The sequence below is a fragment of the Megalops cyprinoides genome, chromosome 8, assembly GCF_013368585.1.
Source record: "Megalops cyprinoides isolate fMegCyp1 chromosome 8, fMegCyp1.pri, whole genome shotgun sequence".
NCBI classification, from domain to species: Eukaryota; Metazoa; Chordata; class Actinopteri; order Elopiformes; family Megalopidae; genus Megalops; species Megalops cyprinoides.
In genome coordinates, this window is record NC_050590.1 from 3,163,257 (window position 1) to 3,179,387 (window position 16,131).

A 16,131-nucleotide genomic window follows, 5' to 3' on the forward strand; every position below is an offset into this window, starting at 1 on the left:
TCTGGAGAAACAAGATTCCTGAGGGTTGTAGAATTTTCAGTGCACCTGAGTTACACCTGTTACAACAGGTGAGCTGACTTGTTGACCAAATAAAGACCCTCTAGCACTCATTGGCTAGAGCTGTCCATCTCTCATACAGACAGTGCATTTCGAGGATTAGAATTACAGGGTTCTGCCTGAGATTTTTACCATAAAGTAGTTAAGTTCACTGCCCACTGTAATGTCCTTTTGCCGTACAATAGGTTTACCACATTAAATCTGATTCTTACTCATGTTAATTCCTACACAGATATAATACCATACAATGGCATGACGTGATTTCTGAAAACCGTAATAACTGATATCTCATTCTATGCTTTCTACAGATAGAACCTCTTAATTCTAACCTTCCTGTTTATCGAGTGTCTGTGTGTAGTAATGTTACTTTAATCTGACAGTGTTTCGTCCTTAAAGGATTTTTGGGTATTTTTTTTAGCCTCAGGGATATTAACGCACATCAGCTTCAGAGCTTGGAAATCGTAACTGGAGACTACAAAACTGTAAAATGTGTCTGATTTTTTGTGCCATCTAGAAGGCACCTTGTTTTACTGTAAAGTTTGTGATTTAAATGTACTGATAGACAAAATGTAAACACACACAGGCAATACGACTGCATGTACAAGTCAACAAAGCAAGTTTTTTTTTTTTTTTTTTTTTTTTTAACCTGATACATAAAGAGGAGAAGGCCGCAGCGCTTGGGAGGCCTATCAGAGCTGCTAAGGCTAACTGGTAGGAGGAGGGGTGGCAGCTGCCGGCGTGGCAGTGTGTCAGATGGATTGGTTTCATTGTGATTTTTCATTTTTGTCACACAACACCGTGCCAGTGGTGATTCAGACAAGAAAGCCCCAATGGGCAGGTCACCTCTGCCCTGGAGGAGTTGCAGCAGCTGCAGGGCCGGGGGGGTTCATGGGGGTGTGAAAGAAACAGGCCTCTCTCTGTATCTCTCCATGAGTCGGTCTCTCTCAATCAGTCTCTCTCTGTTGGTCTCTCTCTGTCTGTCTTTATCAGTCTCTGTCAGTACCTCTCTGTATCTTTCTGTGTCTCTCAGTCAGTCTGTCTCTGTGTCTCTTTCTGTCAATCTGTCTCTTTCTTTATCAGTGTCTGTCAGTCTCTCTCTGTCAGTCTGTCTCTCTCTTTCTGTCAATATGTCTCTGTCTTTATCAGTGTCTGTCAGTATCTCTCTGTCAGTCTGTCTCTCTCTTTCTGTCAATCTGTCTCTGTCTTTATCAGTGTCTGTCAGTATCTCTCTGTCAGTCTGTCTCAGTATCTCTCTGTCAGTCTGTCTCAGTATCTCTCTGTCAGTCTGTCTCAGTCTCTCTCTGTCAATCTGTCTCAGTCTCTCTCTGTCAGTCTGTGTCTCTTTATAAGCCTGTCTATCTCTGTCAGTCTCTCTCTCTCTCTGGCGCTCTCTCAGTTCTATTCAATTCAGATTCTTTATTGGCATGAAGCACACGTTGCCAAAGCAACAATCAGGAAAATACAAAGACATCAACAATTCAAAAAAAAAAAACAGAGAATTATAATGATGAATACTAATAACAATAGTAACAGTAACAATACTCCCACTACTAATAACAGTTTTTGGTGTCACTCACTGTCTCTCAGGCTGTGACAGGCAAAGATATATTGCACTGCCACTGACTCTCAAGCTGTGACAGGCAGAGAGATGTCTTTCCATCTCTCACTTTCTGTATAGCAGCAAAGCAGTGCTCTATACTCTGTCTTATATTGTAAGGCTTGAGGACATTAAGCGAGTGTTTTTATTGCATTAATTGAAAACGTAACAGTCTCATATATATATTGTCGTTGAAAGTTAAGGACAAAGAACGTCAGGAACAGCCTGACTCTTCCTGTGAGTTATTTACAAGGATGCACTGTAATGAAACTACTCAGACAGAGAGGATTCAGTGCCCTTTCACCTCATAGATATTTGCTTTGCAGCTTAGGTGGCGGTGTGATGTAGTTGTGAAAGGTTTTTACTTGTAACCCAAATGTTGTCTGTCTGCTTTTGACCAGGACACCGGGGCAACTGGAGCTATCCTTCTGTATAAATATCCTACTGTATAAACATGATAGATGGAATAAAGGTGCACATCTCATTATCCAAAGTTGCCCTGGATAACATCTTACTGAACCGTTCAGTAATTCCTGGTTCATGTTTGACTAAGAGGGAATAAGACATTGATTCAGCGCATATGTATTTGCATATGTCAGTAATGAAATATCGATGTTGTGCTCTGTGTAAAAGGAACTTTTCTGTGCCATGATGTGCAATATTAAAACTATAGAGCAAAGTGTGTCTTTACTTTTACCCGTGTGGTACCATCCGTCCGCTCTTGATGTTGCCGAATGTGCAGTATGGTGAGCTCCTCTTTTGCATGTTTGTAGGTGTCAGAATCAACAGGCTCAGCGGTTTAAAATAAACGAATGACTGAACATATTTTCACTTATCGTTTGATTGTTCTTTCCCCAACATTTAGCATCATTGTATTACACTACTCCCTTAGATATATTTTTAGTAAATGTATTTCCTCACTAGTGTTAGTTTATCAGATGATATATTATCCTGTGAATTTGTATTTTTGAATATATAAATATGTTCATATGTAATTTTATAGTTTGGGAGATTGGATGCCTGTGTGGAATATGGGGGTGTACAGTACACATGCTACATTCAGACTTCCACCATTACTACTTTTAAAGTGCCTGCAAAAAGGCAAAAAAAGAATGTATGATGCATTTCTGGTGTGCTACAGTGTTTTTAGTACATATCAATAGTGCACACGGTACATACAGCATGGAAAAGTGACTGATGGTTACGCTGTATTTCAGGCCTGTTGCGGGAGGGTGAGCACATCTCACAGATTTGTAATTTGCTGAGAACCTGCCAGTCACCCTTGACACACTGAAGTGCCTCTCGCTGGCATCAAAGACAACCTCATTAATCTTTTCACATCTGCTGCACGTACTGACCCGCTTTTCTGGCAGACATGATGGATTTACATGGTAGTGAGACCCGACTCTGCAGATGTCAATGCAGGAGTTCTTAGTCAGTCGTGTCTTTGATTTCCACCATGGCTTTGTTTGCGGGGGGGGGGGGGGGGGGGGGGGGGCACATTGCCTGTGCGCAGAGAGGGCCGACTCACTCATCTGTTCCCCGTTTTCACATCCAGTTGCAGTACGGAAAAACGTTTTGTGTGTGTGAGTCATGATTCTTCCCCCGCATGTCAATTTAAACTTTAGTATTAGTGGAAAACGTGAAAGCGAACAGCCTGCCCCTCACTGAAAAAGGGAGAGCAGAGAAGAGCAATAAAAGGATTGCAAATACTTGGTCACTAAGTGGAGTCGGACTACCCAGCCAGAACGTGTTTGCCGGTAAATACATCCTGTGCAGCCGGAATGGGTTTCTTAGCATGCTCTAAGCCAGCTTTTACCTGTCGCAGAAGGGCCAGGGGAAATGTGGGACTGTGGTGACAGGTCTATTGGCTCCGGGTGACTAATGGCATTTCTCCTCACTTTGGCTCCTGAACCAGCAGGCCCCTGCAGCCGGCGGCTGCTCAGCATTGGGAGTGCTGTCCGCTGCTGCTGGCCCTGCTGAAGCAAGCCATGAGTGGGGTTCGGGTAAGAGCGGGAGAGCTAGAACCAGATTCTTGTCCATCTCTTTCCATTTGCAAGCACATATTCACACAGACCTGGAGGTTAGAATTAGAATAATTTGGTTGCAATACCTCAGGGACGATTAGGGACTACATATGTGAGTCAGGGACAAGGTAAAAGTGCAGCTGCGGTGAAGCAGAGGCTAATTTTGCAGGTTTTTATCTGGCCTTGCGCTTGCGATGTGTTTCTAGAATAAGCATCTTTTGCTCATAGGCCTGTACAGTTTTACCAGTATTTCTGATCAGCAGGTATCTCAAGAACATACCTTCTATGGGGGTCCTGAGGAGGGAGTGGAGGAGCCTCCTCCCTAGTGCAGGACAACCTGAGAACAGGCCTGTTTCTGTGCTGGCACCTCTAGATGTAACATGTCAGGACTTCCTGTCTCTCGCTGGGCAGCACTGAGGAAAAGGTTTATGCAGAGCGGAAATATTGAGATGAACATGAATTACTGCATATTAACATCATCTTGAGTTTAATGTAAAGGAAATTAAAATGAGGACCTTTTTTTTTTTTTTGCTTAATTGGTTCGGGAAGCATAAAACCCAGATCTGTCGATCTCGGCAAACTGCTAACTTTCTGAGTACAGCATTAGTCATTCATCTGTGTGTCCTCATTTTACGGCAAAGAGTCCACATAATTGAGAGAGATATTAATAAAGCTACTACAATCGTTGGAAAGTGCACACCCACAACTAAAATATTCATGAAAATTCTTGTAAGGGCACAGGCAGGAGACAGCCATTAATTTCTCATGACTGAATGATTCAGGAGAAGCAGATATTGGTAATCTTCTGCTTAACCTTATTTAACCTAGCAGAAATATATTTACATTAGTTTGGTTTCATTTCATACTTTCACAGAAACTGAAACAAATTTGAACACACAGACATTAAAATCACATGAAGATGTTTGAAGCCAGTCATCTTAAACATAATAAGATGGTACATGCTAAGGCTGGGGGGTGGGGGGGGGGGGGTCAGATATCTGATCCTCTCTGTGGCTCACAGCCAGCTTGTGTGCTCCATAGGACACTACACTGTCACAGACTCATGTCTCCATAGGACACCACACCGTCACAGACCCATGTCTCCATAGGACACCACACCGTCACAGACTCATGTCTCCATAGGACACCACACCGTCGCAGACCCATGTCTCCATAGGACACCACACCGTCACAGACCCATGTCTCCATAGGACACCACACCGTCACAGACCCATGTCTCCATAGGACACCACACCGTCACAGACCCATGTCTCCATAGGACACCACACCGTCACAGACTCATGTCTCCATAGGACACCACACCGTCACAGACCCATGTCTCCATAGGACACCACACCGTCACAGACCCATGTCTCCATAGGACACCACACCGTCACAGACCCATGTCTCCATAGGACACTACACCGTCACAGACCCATGTCTCCATAGGACACTACACCGTCACAGACCCATGTCTCCATAGGACACAACACTGTCACAGACCCATGTCTTTAATGTCGAGAGCCAAACAGAGAAGCTGTGGGCATCATCCTCAAAGTCTTTTCTACAACATAGCTTGGGTTTGAACTCACATCCGTCTGGCCTTAGAAATCGTAACATTCTAGTATTCTAGTATTATAGTGTATACATATATATATATATATATATATATATATATATATATAAACAGTGCGGTGGGTGAGCTGGAAACAGGGGTAGCGGAAACATTACTTACTTATTACTTATATCATTACTTTCAACCTGTTCCCCTTTATCCTCCTTGATTAACAATAAAACAAATTATTCACAGAATAATTAACACCAGTTGTAAACAGAGTGAATGATTATGCTCGCGAAACAGCGCAGATTGTCTGTAGTTTGTGTGCTTGCGAAAGCTACAACGTGAGATTGTTCAATTAACAAGGATGGCATTTGTCGATGTAAATTACGTTAAATGCTCATGACACATCACAGCTTTTGTGAGGTCTGTGTTCTAAACGTTATTGTTCATTCAGTTTATTCTCAGTAATTTAAATCGATTTAACTAAATTTAGCTCCGTTTTGTAATTTGATTTTTTTTTAACACAAGAAAGCTATAATTTGAAACATTTAAGAGAAAGCTTTGGGATTACTTGCCACATAATTACTCAAATTGCCATCCTTGTTATTTTGAGCATTTAAAGTAATTTCAATCGATAAATGCCGTCTTTGTTAATTATACAATCTCATGTTGTAGCTTTCGCAAGCACACAAGCTACAGACAATCTGCGCTGTTTCACAAGCATAATCATTTACTCTATTTACAATTGGTGTCAATTATTCTGTGAATTAGATTGAAAGGTGATGTTTCCGCTACCCCTGTTTCCAGCTCACCCACCGCCACACACATATATATATATATATATGATGTAATGTACATTACATTATTACCTTGCCAAAGGGTACAGCAGAAACCTTTAGGTTATGAGCCCTGTTCCTTACCAAGATGCTATACACTGCATGCTGCCATAATGCTAATGCTGTGTATATACTGTATACACCGCACACACAACTAGCTAACAAGATCTGGAGACTTAAAAAAAAAAAAAAGCGCAAGCATGGACACAGACCAATCTGCAACCCTGTCAAACAAGCGCATACCACTTCATTTTTTCATAACTGCTGTGATCGATGCCATGCTGTGTGAAAGGGTAAAAAAAAAAACTGACCATGACCAATAAACCAATAAACCACAAATAAACCAGACAAATAAAGCAAAGGATTCTGCTTTGCTGCTGCTTCGGCTTCACAAAGGCATCAGGCCCCAAGGAGACAGCACCTTCAATCAGGTATGCACAGGTGAAAGGGATTTAAAGACAACTCATCTTAGCCTCTAGCCTAAAGCGATGTTCCAGTACTCTCACAGCAGTGTCCCTCATTTGAAAAAGGCTTTGCTATATGGACAAACAGCAAGAATTTCTGCACCTCAGGCAGCCTCTAACCTCACCCTGAAGATCAGGATCCCTGAAAGCACACAGTACCACACCAAAAAGCACAGGAAACTGGTCCAGGTCAATTTCCACCATTTACAACCACCAAGATAAACATAGCAGTGAGGAAAGACAGCAAATGCCATCATGATCCTGCTGAGAATCAGACCCATGCAAACTTGCAATGCGGATGCAGGCTTCATATGCAATGAAGATGTAAATAACAATTTAAAAATGAAACTGGTTAACCGATTTCACACTTAAGACACCAATTTCACACTTAAGTCACTGATTAATCTGTGAGGCTTTTAACAAACACTAAGTTCAGTAGTTAAAAAATAAGTCACACCCATAGTAGGTGTTTTGCAAAAAAAGAGAGATCACTTCATGGAATAAATGTAATTAAAAACTTGAACATCTTTATTATGAGGTATGCTCCTTACTGCACACTAATGAGCCGTTAACAAAGCCTCATAATGGGTCCTCTATCCCAATACCAATTCTACAATAACGTTTCACTCTAATAGCTTTTCTTGATCACCGTTTCAGATATTTAAAAGAAAATATTTTTTCTCCTGGTTATCACCTCAATTATCCAGCAGGACTTGCTAATGATTAATCCCTTGAAAAACTGTGAATGCTGTTAAATGATTGACCCCAGAAGTCTTTCCAGAAACTTTGTCTAATCATTGTCCCATAATTATTTTAATCACATAATTGTCTCTTATAACCAACTTTTTTAAAATGAATCTGATGTACTTAAAAAAAAAACCCAATTCAATCTAGCCATAAATTTTGTTTTGGTTTGTGGTGACTAACATCCTGAGATGGTACAGTGTTGATTGGATGCAGCAGGTGATCAGTCGTGTGATTGGCTGTGACTAAGCCCTACTGAGCATGTGCAGAAGGTCCAGGAACATATTTGTACTAATGCAGTTAGCTGCCTTGTGGTACTATTCAAATCAATGGCATGATTGTGCATGCTTGTTTCATCCACATTATGAGGAAAACATTGTTCAAGGAAAAAGTGTATACTGAATTCCATTTCCACTCAAAACAAGAATGCATTGAATTGAATGTGCCACAACTGAATGTGATGTCTTTTCAATCCTCCATGACAGAAAAAGCAAGTGGAACTGCATCAAGTAGAGCTGTGGGTAATTTGGGTGTCTTAATTCGCTCTTAACTGTGTACAGATTGGCCTGGTCATGTGCCCGGAGTGTGCAGAGACTCAGATATCCTGCAGAGCTGCCCGGTGAGAGAGAGAGGACAGATGAATCTGAGGCAAGGGGCTCATCCTGTCTTTCTTGGGGAAACTGCAATTTTAAAAGATCTAAGCCGATGCAAACCAAAACACAAACCATCTTTCTGCAAGTATTAGTCAATCTGTAAAGGTATGTGTTCCCTGTGATGACCTGTTCAAATCACCTTATCACATCCTCAGGTGATTTTTCTGTGTCAAGGTTTTCCTTCATTGGTGACACTTAATTTTGAACAAATTAAAGCCTACCAAGCCACTTAGTGAATGTCATGTAAAGCACAGTAGTGGAGATTGAGCCTCAGGAAAAGGGAGACCTTGTTTCTGAAAGAAAAGAGGCTCCTGGTAAATGTCACTTGTCACTCAGTCCTGACAGCAAGGTCTCCCCCACATAATATCACTGTGACAACTCCATAGACTCACTGCCTGTCACTCAACAGGACAAATTACACAAAGCAGTATCAGCTGGTCCAGGTGACAGACACCAGGAACACTTAATGAATCGACACAGACAAATGGACTGACCCTGGAGTCCAGTGAGGAAAAAAAAACCTGAGAAAGGAATGTGAGCTGGTATTGCAGAAGAGCATCAAAGGAATGAAAATACAGCCCTAGGGGAACACAGCAACATTAAAGAGCGTCTGAGGAGTGCATGTTGGTTTGGGCCGGATGAAATGACAATAAGATGTAGCAGCTCTCTATCCACTTGACATTTGGTTCGCTGTTTGAAGAGGTCTGACAATGCAGGGCATATGCTGACAAGAAACAAATCATACACATACTCTCTCTCTCTCACACACACACACACACACACACACACACACACACATCAACTCACCCACTGAAAAAACTCAAGAACTCCCTGCAAGAAGTGTGGCCACACTGAAGAAATGCCGAACAAAGACGGGGGGGGGGGGGGGGGAGATCACATGCTGTTTAACAAATAGGACACCAAATGAAAAAAAAAAAAGAGAAAATGAAATGGTGATGTTTTGGAGGATAAAAGACAGCCCAACATACTCCAGATTAGTGTTTGCAAATGGTAATACTAGCATGCACACTTATTTTTTTCTTATTAGGTGTTTCTTATTTGTTCATAGAGGAGACTAACAAGTAGCTTTGCTGGTGTGACACCAAGTGACCCAGGGAAATTCACCGCCTGTCTTTGGTCAGAGTGAAAGCGGAAATGACTCACCTGTCCACCCACTCCCTTTCAACTCATCTACAGGAGCGGTCTGCAGAAACAGGGGTTGCAGGAGAGGTCTTCTGGCAGAAGCCGTGATGCTGGAGTGTCCCAATGACGCATTCTGGAATGTTGGCAAGGGCGCAGGGAAGGGGGGGGGGGGGGGGGGGGGGACAGTGATTTGAGCCAAAAGAGACCCCATAAAGACTGAGACTGATGCAGGAATCTTACAGTAGGGATTTGTATCTGAGCCCACAGGAGAAATTGTACAGATGGAGAGCGGTTTTGTTCTCCTCCCCTGAGGCAGGCTTACAGGTTTGAGCAGCTCACATCCGCAGACTGTGCGGATAACCCTCCAGCACCCCAAAAAAAGGATCACAGCAGGCTCCCGAGTGGCTCAGCTTGTGAAAACTCTTGATATTCAAGCATAAGGCTGAGCCCTACGGCCCAGGTTCGATCCCAGCCGTTTCATTAGCTGACAATAACCGAGTGCCCTTAGCAGCCAAACAAAATTGGCTCATTCCACTGGGAATAGAGAGGAGGGTAGGTTGGCCAGGGGCTTGTCCGTACTGTTCATTAGCCACCACTGCTGGTCGGTCGACCACCCACAAAGCTGTGTATGAAGTGTCCTCCTCTGATTCATGTCCAGGCAAGCTTGGCTTGGGGACCGCCATGTGTAAAGAAGCATTGTCTGACATCAAAGTGTTTCAGAGGAAGGCACAAGTTCGTCCAGACCCTACTAGATTGTCAGTGTGGGTTCATCTGTGTATGACTTCTCTGGCACAACTGAGCATTCCAAAACTCAGGTGAAAATGAGGAAAAGGCCACTGGGCAGTCCAATTTTTTAAAAAAAGGAGTCACAGCTTCTTGTTAGTTTGTTTTATGTTTCAGAGTGGTCAGCTTGCTAAGAGCTATGCAGAGCAAAAGAGCTGTTCATACATTTCAGCCCTCTCTCTATTACCCCAAATAACCTCTCTCCCACGCCACAACGAAAAAACAATGAACAAAAAATAGAAATGGCTCTGTGTCACAGACAGTAGCTCTGCCTCAAAACATAGAACAGGAAACTTCACACTCTAAAAGTAAAGCATGGTCTCTACACATCTTTAAAGAGAAAGAAATCAACTCATCAGCCTTTCCAGGCGAGAATAGCTGAGAGCTCCTTGCCTTTTCAAACAGATGCAGGCCTGTTTGGGCCTCACCAGCGGTGATTATTTATTTTTAAATGTCTTGGCTATTTTTCATTGTTTATTTTGTTGCTTTCTCAGCAGTTGCATCTGTGGCTAGCCTTTGATTGGATCATCTTTGTCCTCCCGGCTGAGCTAAGTGATGAATTAACATTCTCAGCACACTGAGCGGTAGTCTTTGCCTGGGGCCTGCATAATGAGTCCAGGGGAGATTTCTGAATTAAAAGTCTGAGAAATTATACCCAAGGGCAACGAGGTGCTCTTTCAAATTCTGCGTCCCACGGGCAGGTGCTCTGAGTGACATTTTCTTTATCTGGGTCATTCCTCCACTTCCGCTAACTCTCTCGATTTTTTATTACTGTTATTAGCTCTGTCACAGTCTGTTCTCCCCTTTGGGTCTTTTAGAGCAGCGGACGTGCGAGAGCTGGAAATCTCCGCGCCACGCGGTGTGTGTGAGGCGGTGCAGCGTTCCATCAGGTGGTGGGTGCAAGTGTGTGATGTTCTGATAAAACATATGTCCGTGTTTTTGCAGTTTTTGCTCCAGTACTTACATGTGTGTTATGGACTCTCTGCCCCCGGAAACCGAGGGTCTCTGCCAGCTGGTGTTACACTTTCATGTGCTTCACTTGTCATTTTAATATCTTATCCCTCAACGCTAAACCACTAATGACACACATGTGTTTTCCCTGGCTCACTCTCTCGTTTTCCCCTTTTCTTTCTTTCTTTTTTTTTTTTTTTTGCTTGAATGATTCCATTTTTTCTGTCTCATGGGTCTGTATTGTAAAGTGATTCTAATCCTGTAGGTTTGGTGCTGGCTAAGCAAATGTTCTCTTTAAAAGGACCTGTTATTTTTTCACTTTTGTGTGCGAATTAACATCATCGTCGGTCATATATCACAGAAGCAGTGGGTGTTCTGCTGCTGGTCTGCCTTTAACTACAGTCACAATGACTCAGAGACAAATTCAAAGTTAATGGATGGTTATGTAAGGCACTTTCTCCACGCACTACAGGACTAACTTGCAGCGGTAATCACGTATTGCCCGTCTGTTCAGGGCAAGGTCAAGCCTTTTTGGAGCCTCTTTGTCATTTGATTACCTTACAGACAAATCATTCTAATATGCAGCTCTGGGACTCAATCTCTTCTTTTTGGCTTGTTTTTGTTTCTGATTTACAGCTCCATGACAATTTTAGCCTCATATTAATCTCTATATATGAAAAAGCAAACTTATCACAAAAAGATCTCATAGTTTTTTTTTTTTCCTTCCTTCAGTTACCCAAGTAATCAATATTGTTTTGCAGTCTGGGCTTGAGGGCACCCTACGTATGCTGGTTTTCATTCCAGCTGAGCACTCAATCAATCAGGTTTTACTGAGCTGTTAACTGAATGCTGGCCACCTCACACCACAAGTATCGGCTGTTAGCTCTTTGTTACAGGTATGGGATGCTGGAGGTTTGCTTGTTCCGGGGGAAGAATACTTTCTATGTTATTTCCCACTCATTTCAGACCCTTAGAAGAAATAATCCAAACAGATCAGATGTGTTAACCTGTGAGTAATAATTTGATCAGGCTAGGGTTGACTTGACAAACACCCCTCCAAGAAGGCACTGTTTTCACAAAGAGTGTAATGCAGATTAAATGTAGAGTGTAACGCAGATTAAATGTAGAGTGTAACGCAGATTAAATGTACAGTGTAACACAGATTAAATGTAGAGTGTAACACAGATTAAATGTAGAGTGTTACGCAGATTAAATGTAGAGTGTAACGCAGATTAAATGTAGAGTGTAATGCAGAGTGTAATGCAGATTAAATGTAGAGTGTAACGCAGATTAAATGTAGAGTGTAATGCAGATTAAATGTAGAAGTGACAAATAAATATTGACATTCAATTAACGGCTCAGTCAAAGCAAATTAACAGAGAAGTCAGCTGGAACAAAAACAAGCGCACAGTGGTTGTGGGTGTTGATTTCTCTGATCTTTCTCATATTAAATTTCCCGCAAGCCATGAGGCTGAGAGGTGAGAGACTTATTCTTACAAACTTTTATTAGATATTCTTTATTTGATACAGGGTCATTTTCTGGGTACAAGACTGTTGATGACTGAGCCTTTGATCTCTAAAATTCAGCATGATTTCAAATCTCTCTGTGGCCGCTCCAGGTGCAAAACATTCCGAGCAAAAATGCCTGCATATTTATCAAATTGCAATTCTAAGCATTATGGAACTGGTCAACCTCATGAACTTGGAGGCAGCATAAAATGTCATATGAATAAAATATGAATAAAAGCATAGACAACTCATTAAAATAAAATAATCAATTTAAAATGAACATGTATAAATTAACTATAAGGGAAATTATTTGATAGGTTGACAGGTATTCTTTGGTAGCTATACAATGCAAAGATTAGAAATGGTAAAACACCAGTTAAAAATAAATCTATTGTTCTAACGACTAGCAGCTCTAATCAGTCAATCAATAAATCAAATTTATTGTTGCAGTTGTGCACAATGGGCTTGTCACAGAGAACAGAAGGTAACGTTTACCGTTACCAAATGTGAGTAACCAGATCATTATTTATTCATAACATACACTGCACTCCCTATAGCTCCATACCATACAAATGAACATTTCTATGAACACGGGCTGGACTATGGGATTAAAGAGAGAGAATATGCATCCTTTCATGGTTCTCACAAAGCCCCTGTGTCCAAGTCTGAGTGCATTATGCCCTGAAGGTGTAGCATGAAGAAGGACAAGCAGTCCTGAAAGCAGTGCTATCAGCTCATTAACAACAGCTCCCGGTGAACTGCAGTGTTTGACTTGCTGCTCTTGCATTCTCTCTGAGGTGCAGGGAAAAGTTAAATTGTGCCTCAAAAAAATTCTGCCTGCATTGAGTTAAATCATATATCATCTTTACCTCAGGCAAAGAACTTTAACTCCACCAGAAAAAAAACATCAGCCACGACTTCAAATACATACATTTTTTTTTCCTCAAGGGGAAAAAAAAAAAAAAAAAAACTAAAAAAGACTTCCTCTCATAGTGGTGTTTGAAACCTTTCAATGGCTGAAATGACATTTGGCACAGCACACAAAATGATTCATATTTTTTGTTATTATGTTTCAAGAGCATTACATATTGAAACCTCTGGTTACCTTTTATTGCATTTTATTAAGCCATCCTGTCATTGACAGTTTCTCACTGTGGTGGTCGGTAGGGGATGTACAGCAGAAAAAGCACACCTTTGTTACGTCATGTTTCCATTCATCCATCTACAGTATGTATTGCCTTTTTATTTACCTCTGCTCACCTGTCTGCTGTTGAGGACTTCCTGCTGATAGGTAGAAATTCCAAATAAAGAAGTCATACAATACTGACCGAAAGCGATTCTCTTTAGTATTGCATTCTCAGACTTTCATATGTTCTCCTTTTGAACTTTGAATTTCACTGACACTATTGAGAGCTGCCATTGGTGGTTTTCATTTTCATCTCTGCTCTGCTGATGTGTACATGGTGTAAGGACTGCCTCTTAAATAGCAGACAAGTACACAGAAGCATAAATGTCCATGCAACTGCTATGGGACATACAGTTAATTCAGCCATCAACTGTAAACTAAGGTTAATAGTACTAAGATTCCTTACTGCCTTACAAAGTACGTTTAAGCTGACAGGTTAAAATCAGTGTTATCTTACTCTTATGCATAACTATGTGTGCATTTAATCACCTAATATAGTTATTATTTGCTTGCTTTGCGGGCAGTTGCTTTGCCCACAGAGAACATTAGTTAGGCTGTCTGCCAACAGCCTTTTGCACACTGTGTGCTGAAAATTTCAGTTAGTCTGATAAAAACACTCCTCGCAGTGACGACTTTTCTGTGGCTGGTATAATGGGTAAATGTGTCTTTCTTTGTCTGGCTGTCTCTTTGTGGAAAGCTACGCCACAGACCCCATGACCATAATATTCCTGACCACGTATTATCAAACCTCTCCTGTCAGGCCTGAAGGCACATGAGGGAGAGTGTTTCCTCGGATGTATAATACCCTGATCGATCAGCCAAACCAGTGCCATTGACTTACAAATATTATCTTTATCTTTATTTTATTATAAGATCACCAGGATTGTAGAACGTTGTTTTGAAGAAGACTCTACTTCAGTGTGGTGTCATTGAAACTGTTTTATTTCATGGCAAGAACACAGCCTTTCTAAGTATTCGATAATGATCCTAAACCATTTTAACGTCAATGGAGCAAGGGATGCATAGGATGCATAAATCAGTTAATCATCGATAACAATGCGCTATGAGATCTGACTTCCTGTTCCTGTGTAATTCTCACAAGAGCACTTTACTTTAAAACTCCTTTAGTAATATTACTGACATGGCAGCAGTTTAATTTGTTTGCTTTTGACTGAAGATGACACTGCAATTTTGATTCAAGCCTCAAGACGTCCTGCTAAACATATCCCTTGGGGTTCAAATCTGATATAAACAATAAATTATACTCATGAGGTAAACTACTTCTATTTTTTAATGTAGACCATCCCTGAAAGTCCCTCTAAAGAATAATTTATACAATTTTCCCCTATAGTGCTGAGAAAATGAATTCTACATGACATACACCCACATGCATTACACACAGAAATATCTTTTGACTTGAAATGATCCACTTCGATGAAGAAAGAATGAGAAGCCTTCCAAGTGTTTAACTGGTGCTGACAATTGACTCTAAAACAACTTTCAGTTTCATTCCTTATATTATACAGAAAGAGATACTTTTATAAAGAATGAGAACAGACTATGATGTAAACCTTAAAATTCTACCTGTGGTGTTCAGGTGTCATGCAGTCACAGCTTTCCAAAAAAATCATTGATTTTAAAACTTGCCCACACTTTTAAATGCCTGTTTATATTATATCAGTTTATATTTTAGTAATTGTTTTGTAATTACGACACTACTTTGTTCTCTTTTTAAATCAATAAACATGATAAGAGGGTAGTAAGCAGACAACAAAATGTCGCCTTTGGCTGTCACTTTTGCCAGTTATCTCTTGTATTTGATTGTAAGTAGCAATATTACATCCTGACATTGTCATTCAAAATTAATCAGAAGTATTTGTTGTTGCCAACAAGTCAAGTCTATTTAAGTAGAAAACAGTAAACACACAGCTAGAATAAATAGGCTCTTAAGGTATAGTGTGACCGCTTCTTTTTACACATATTTTTGTTCCATATTATCACACTGTTTATGAATTAATTTTTCAATAGTGATGGCTATTACATCAAAGGAACGCAAAGTGCTATCTATACCATGTATCTTACAGGAAGAAAATAAGAACAATCAGTGCATCAAAGGCAGAAAATGCAAAAAATGATTACACACTCATAATTCATTCAAAAACAGCCTTCACGTGTTGGTTTCCTGCACATCAGAAATGAAAACATACCAATGTTTTCTGCAAAGAAGGAAAAACACTTGCTGCTGTATCTTAGATCACAGAGCAAGAAGAGGGAGAGCACTATATCAACAGATTAAAAAACTCCAGTGTGCGCTGTGTAAACCCTGCTTAAATGTTTCTATGAAGAGTTGAGTGCCATTTTTTTAAGAATTCAGGCATGGGCTACTTTTTACATTACATTATTGGCATTTAGCAGATGCTCTTATCCGGAGTGACTTATAACAGCTACAGGTTTTTACAATGTTATCCATTTATACAACTGGATATTTTCTCAGGCAATTGTGGGTTAAGCACCTTGCCCAAGGGTGCAGCAGCAGTGATTGTCATGTCTGTCCTATAGTTTCAGCCAAATTGTCCTATTGGCAATACTTATACATAAACTAACCATTTTTATATAGTAA